Raw genomic sequence first — 6,963 nt, 5'->3', positions numbered from 1 at the left:
CACTGCCTCCACCTTCTTTGGATCTACCTTGATCCCATCACAAGAAACTATGTGGCCCAAGAATGCCACTGAATCAAGCCAGAATTCACACTTAGAAAATTTTGCATACAATTTCTTATCCCTCAAAGTCTGAAGCACGGTCTTCAGGTGTTGCTCATGATCTTCCCGAGACCGGGAATATACCAGGATGTTGTCAATAAAAACAATGATGAAGGAATCAAGATAAGGCCGGAATACACTGTGCATCAAATGCATAAAGGCTGTTGGGGCATTGGTCGGCCCAAAGGACATGACAAGAAACTCATAGTGACCATATCTGGTCCTGAAAGCAGTCTTTGGGATATCTGGCTCCCGAATCTTCAGCTGATGATAGCCAAAATGCAAGTCAATCTTGGAAAACACCCTGTCACCCTGTAACTGATCAAATAAATCATCAATGGAAGGCAAAGGATACCTGTTCTTCACTGTAACCTTGTTCAGCTGCCGATAATCAATACACATGCACATAGAACCATCATTCTTCTTCACAAATAAGACCAGAGCACCCCAAGGTGATACACTGGGCCAGATGAAACCCTTATCAAGCAACTCTTACAACTGCTCCTTCAACTCCTTCAACTCAGGAGGAGCCATACGGTAGAGAGGAATAGAAATGGGCTGAGTGCCCGGCAACAAATCAATGCCGAAATCAATATCTCAATTAGGCGGCATACCCAGAAGATCAGCTGGAAATACATCTGGAAAGTCCCTCACTACTGGAACTGACTCGACTGTAGGGGTATCAATACTGACATCTCTCACATAGGCCAAATACGCATCACACCCCTTCTCAACCATTCGCTGAGCCTTAAGAAATGAAATGACCCTGCGGGGAGTATACTCTAAGGTACCTCTCCACTCTAATCTCGGCAAACCTGGCATAGCCAGCGTCACGGTCTTAGCATGACAATCAAGAATAGCATAATGAGGCGATAACCAGTCCATAACCAAGATAACATCAAAATCTACCATACTGAGTAATAACAAATCAGCTCTGGTCTCAAAACCACTAAGAGCAATCAAACACGACCGATATACGCGGTCCACAACGAGAGAATCTCCCACAATAGTAGATAAATAAACAGGGGAACTCAAAGTATCCCTAGATATCCCCAAATATGGAGTAAAATAAGAAGACACATATGAATACGTAGAGCCTGGGTAAAATAATACTGATGCATCCTTATGACAGACAGGGACGATACCTGTGATGACTGAATCTGAAGCAACGGCCTCTGAACGGGCTGGAAGGGCATAGTACCTAGCCTGGCCTCCCCCTCTAGGGCGACCTCGACTTTCCCGACCTCCACTCGAGCTCGCTGAGGAGGTGGGGTGGAAGCTGGTGCTGGAAGAATGGCCGGAGGACCCGGTGGAGCACGTGGAGGCTGATAAGTCTGTGGAGGTGCACCCCTCCTGGCTCTGGGGCAATCTCTAACCAGGTGACGAGTATCACTACACTCAAAACAACCTCTCGAAGGACGTGGCGGCTGAGACTGACTCAGACCTGGCCTGTTGGACTGGCCAGTAATAGCACCTCGAGTAGGAGGCATACTGGATACTGGCGGTGCATAATAGGTCTCCTGAGGTCTAGGAGGAGCTGGAACACCGGTGGCTGCTGGAAGAGCTGAATGAACAGGGCGACTCACAAAACCCCTACCATAGCGTGCTACTGGTGCACGAGCTCCTGAATAATGACCATTCTCTCGAGACCTCTTGGCCTCTCTCTCCTCTCTGTCTCGGGCAAACATACCCTCCACCCTCCTGGCAATGCTCACTGCCTGCTGATAAGTGATGTCCATCTCCAACTCCCTGGCCATACTATTCTAAATATTGGGGTGGAGTCCCTCAATGAAGCGACAAACCCTCTCTCTGACTGTAGCAACCAGAGCCGGCGCATGGCGAGCTAACTCACTCAAACGGACTGCATACTCTGACACAGTCATAGCACCCTGACGCAACTGCTCAAACTCTGCGCGCCAAGCATCCCTGAGGCTCTGAGGAACATACTCACGCAAGAATATCTCTGAAAACTGAGTCCAAGTGAGTGAGACTGCCTCGTCCAGACTACTCAGCTCATTGGCACGCCACCACTGATATGCTGCTCCCCTTAACTGGAAAGCGGTGAAAGAAACCCCACTCATCTCCACAATGCCCATAGTGCGGAGAATACGATGACACTCCTTAAGAAAACCCAGAGCATCATCTGAAGCTAGTCCCCTGAAAGTAGGTGGGTGGTACTTCTTGTACCTCTCAAGTTTGAGCTGCTCTGCCTCAGAAGTAGCTACCCTGATCTCATGCTGAACCGAAGCCACTGGGGCATAAGAATATACTCTGGGCCTGATCAACCTGGACCCTCTGCTCAGGAGTGCTGGCTGCGGGAGTCTATGCCCCTCCCCCGGCCTAAGATGTAGCGGGAGCTATCGGAAATAGTCCAGCCTGAGCCAGAGTGCTGAACATGCTCAAGAATTGAGCTAAAGTCTCCTGGAAGGCTGGAGTAGCAATAGGGATCTCCCGTGCTGGCCCTCCTGCTGGAGCTACTGGGGGATCCTCTGACGCAGCTCTCGCAGTTGCTCGGGCTGCACCGCGTGGTCGACCTCTACCCCGACCCTGGCCTCTGGCGGCTCTGGCAGGGGGCTCGGGTGCCTGATCGTCGGTCCTCCCATTGCGGATCCTCACCATCTATGAGAGAGAATAGAATAGAATCTTAGAATATTTTTGGTGTCAATAACTCGCACGACAAGGAAATCAAAGAAATATGATTGTTCTTAACAGTTACATAGCCTTCCGAAGATAAGTATGGATGTCTTCACACCGATCCGCGAGACTCTAATAATCTGGCTTATGACTCGCGACTCCTATGAACCTAGTGCTCTGATACCACCTTGTCACGATCCAAATTATCCCTCCGTAAGGTGTCGTGATGGCACCTAGTCTTTACGACTAGGTAAGCCTAATATTTCAAAAAATATAAAGAAACACAACATTTTAAAGATAAACAACATATTATAAATAGCCAAGAGTAGTACCACTCGGCATATACAAAATAAATTCCCAAGACCCGGAATATCACTAAGTCACAAGCTGCTATAATCTATTTAGCTCTATACAAAAGTCTGAAGATAATAAAGAAAGTCTCTAGGCGAGGGAGTAGAAGGGGACTCCGAAGATCTGCAAACGCAAGCAGTAGTACCTTGAAGTCTCCTAACATCAGCAGCACGTACTAACCCCGAGGCTGATAGCTCGCACCTGGATCTGCACACGAAAACATATGCAGGGAAGGGCATGAGTACACCACAATAGTACCCAGTAAGTGCCAAGCCTAACCTCAGTCGAGTAGTGACGAGGTCAGGTCAAGGCCCTACCGGAGTAAATATAATAAATTAAACAGTAAAAGATATAAGTAAAATTTATGGTGACACAGTTAAAGAGATTTTCAAAAATTAAACAGTTAAGGGAGCCCTCGGCTCATAATAAAGTAAACACAATGGGGAATCTCCCGAGATACCATCCCGTAGTTCCGAATAAATATGCAGTACAGGGGGATCTTCCGGAATACATTCGTAGTCCCAAAGTAAATATGCAGTTCTAGGGTATCTCTCGGAATACTTCCGTAGTCCCAAAGTAAATATGCAATGCTGGAGGATCTCCCAGAATACGTCCGTAGTCCCAAAGTAAATATGCAGTGCTAGGGGATCTCCCGGAATACGTCCGTAGTCCCAAAGTAAATATGCAACGCAAGATGAAATGGCAGGTATGGTATCGAGTTATATAGTTTATACTAAATATAGACAAGGAAAATAGACAGTTAAAACACGTAAGCATGCTTTTCTAGTCTAAACTACACAATTAAACATATTAATACAATTTAATAAGAGAAGCAATTTATGATTTAAAAAGGATAAACAGGATATTTGCAATAATAGCCCATGTACGTACTTGTCACCTCACGTACACGGCGCCCACACACCAAATAATATCAAGATATCCTAAGGAGGAAGTCCCCAACACAAGGTTAGGCAAGCCACTTATCTCGACTTCTCAAATCACCTCGATAACACATTCTTGCCACGAGTATCCGACTCCAAATAGCCCGAATCTATTCAAATAAATTGCATAATATAAATATAACGACGAGTAACTAATTTAGCTAATTAATTCGAAGCTAAAGCGTGAAATTAGGAAAAACGCCCAAAAGGTCACCCCGGGCCCACGTCTCGGAATCGGGTAAAAGTCGCAAAATACAAACACCCATTCACTCACGACGTACCAAAATTGCTCAAATCTGATACCAAAATCTCTATCAAAACCCCAAAATTCGGCCTAAGAATCTTTCTCAATTTTTCACCCCAAATCCGAAATTAAATGATGAAATCAACCATAGATTAGTGGAATATAACCATAATGGAGTTAGGAATCATTACCCAAAAAATTCCTCCGAAAATCTCTCCAAATTTCGCCTTCTACCAAGCTCTCAATCAAATTTTTGTGTTATGAACTCAACCCTCATTTTTGAACCTTAAATTCTGCCCAGGTGCATTCTTCTTCGCGAACGTGACATCACGATCGCGAACGCGATGAACAATCTTCCACTGGCCCAAAATTCCTCCTTCGCGAATGCGAGGGGACTCTCGTGAATGCGTACCTTCCACTGATGGACCCTTCGCGAATGCGAGAACCTCTTCGCGAATGCGTAGGCTTAATGCCCGAAGCTTCCTCTGCCCCGTTCCTCTACGCGAACGCGAGGACCATATCGCGAACGCGTAGGCTTAAGGTCCCACACCTTCGCAAATGCGAAGAACAACTTCACTGCCTTTCCTAGATGCTCTACGCGATTGCGAGGCACCTCTCGCGAACGCGATGAAGGATTTTTCTGCAATAAAACACCAGATATCTGTCACTTCTCTAAGTCCAAAGATGACTCGTTGAGCATCCGAAACATACCCGAGGTCCCCGGGACCTCGACCAAATATACCAACCAATCCTAAAACACCATACGAACTTAGTCGAGCTCTCAAATCCCATCAAACAATGCTAAAATCACGAATCACTTTCCAATTCAAACTTAAAGAACTTGAAACTTCAAAATTCTACAACCGATGTCGAAGCCTATCAAATCACGTTCGATTGACCTCACATTTTGCGCACAAGTCATAATCAACATTACGGACATACTCCAACTTCCGGAATCGGAAAACGACCCCGATATAAAAAATTCTACTACCGGCCCAAAACTCCAAAAATTTGACTTTCGTCATTTTAAGCCTAAATGAGCTATGAAACTCCAAAACACAATACGGACACGCTCCTAAACCCAAAATCACCTAACGAGCTAACGGAACCGAAAGAAATCCATTTCGGAGTCGTCTTCACATAGTTTCGACTACGGTCCAAATCCTAGGGCTTAAGCTCTCATTTAGGGACTAAGTGTCCCAAAACACTCCGAAACTCAAAACCAATCATTCCGGCAAGTCACAATAGCAGAAAAAGATTTGGGGAAAGTAGTTAATACGGGATCGGGGCTAGTACTCTCAAAATGACCGGCCGGGTCGTTACAGAAGCCAAATTAATGGCCATATTACAAATCTCCACCTTGGCCTAATTTCGGCTTATATATAGTAAATTTGCTCCACCTTCTCCGCAAAAACCCCAATGGGAAAAATCATTCTTCATAAATGCCAATCAAGTTCAGGCAAAGCTTGAACTTGGACACTGGAAGAGGTTTTGTGAACATGTCAACAGGATTGTCTCTAGTGTTGATCTTCTGAACAGAGACTTTTCCTTCAACAATGGTTTCTCGGATGAAATGATACTTTATATCAATGTGCTTCGTCCTCTCATGATACATCTGATCTTTAGTCAAGTTATTGGCACTTTGACTATCACGAAAAATGGTAAGACCACCTTGGTGTGAACTGAGTTCTGCAAATAGACCCTTCAACCATAAGGCTTCTTTGATTACCTCGGTCACTGCCATATATTCTGCTTCGGTAGTAGATAAAGCTATTACATGTTATAATGTAGCTTTCCAACTAATAGCGCAACCACCAATGCAAAATACATAGCATGTCAGTGATCTTCTTTTGTCAAGATCACCTGCATAATCTGAGTCTACAAAACCAACCAAAGTGTTAGTATTTATCCCAAACTCCAAATGTGTGTTTGAAGTACCTCGTAAGTATCTGAGAATCCATTTCACAGCCTTCCAATGTGCTTTACCAGGGCAAGCCATATACCGACTTACCACGCTCACTGCTTGTGAAATGTCTGGATGTGTAAAAACCATTGCATACATAATACTGCCGACTGCACTGGAATAAGGAACTTGTTCCATGTACCTCTCTTCTTCCTCTAACTGCGGGAACTGAGCAGCTGATAACTTAAAATGAGAAGCAAGAGGGGTACTAACTGGTTTAGCATCTTTCATACCAAACCTCTCCAAGACTTTCTCCAAGTACTTTTTCTGGGTCAGGAATAGCTTGTTGGATTTTCGATCTCTTTTGATCTCCATGCCAAGGATTTTCTTAGCTGCTCCCATATCTGTCATCTCAAATTCACTTTTCAGCTGACTTTTCAAGTTGTAAATTTCTGTTAAATCCTTAGCAGGAATGAGCATGTCATCAACATATAATAATAGGTACACAAATGAACCATCATTTAACTTCCGAAAGTAAACACAACTATCATACATGCTCCTCGAATAACCATGACCCAACATAAAGGAATCAAACCTTTTATACCATTTTCTTGGAGACTGCTTTAATCCGTACAAGAATTTCTTCAACAAGAAAACATGATCTTATTTTCCTTTAATTTCAAATCCTTCGGGTTGATGCATGTATATTTGTTCCTCAAGTTCGCCATGTAAGAAAGCTGTCTTAACATCAAGTTGTTCTAATTCCAAATCATATATGGGAACGAAGGCAA

This window comes from Nicotiana tomentosiformis, chromosome 3, assembly GCF_000390325.3.
Source record: "Nicotiana tomentosiformis chromosome 3, ASM39032v3, whole genome shotgun sequence".
Taxonomy (NCBI): domain Eukaryota; kingdom Viridiplantae; phylum Streptophyta; class Magnoliopsida; order Solanales; family Solanaceae; genus Nicotiana; species Nicotiana tomentosiformis.
Note: the sequence above shows the minus strand (reverse complement) of the source record.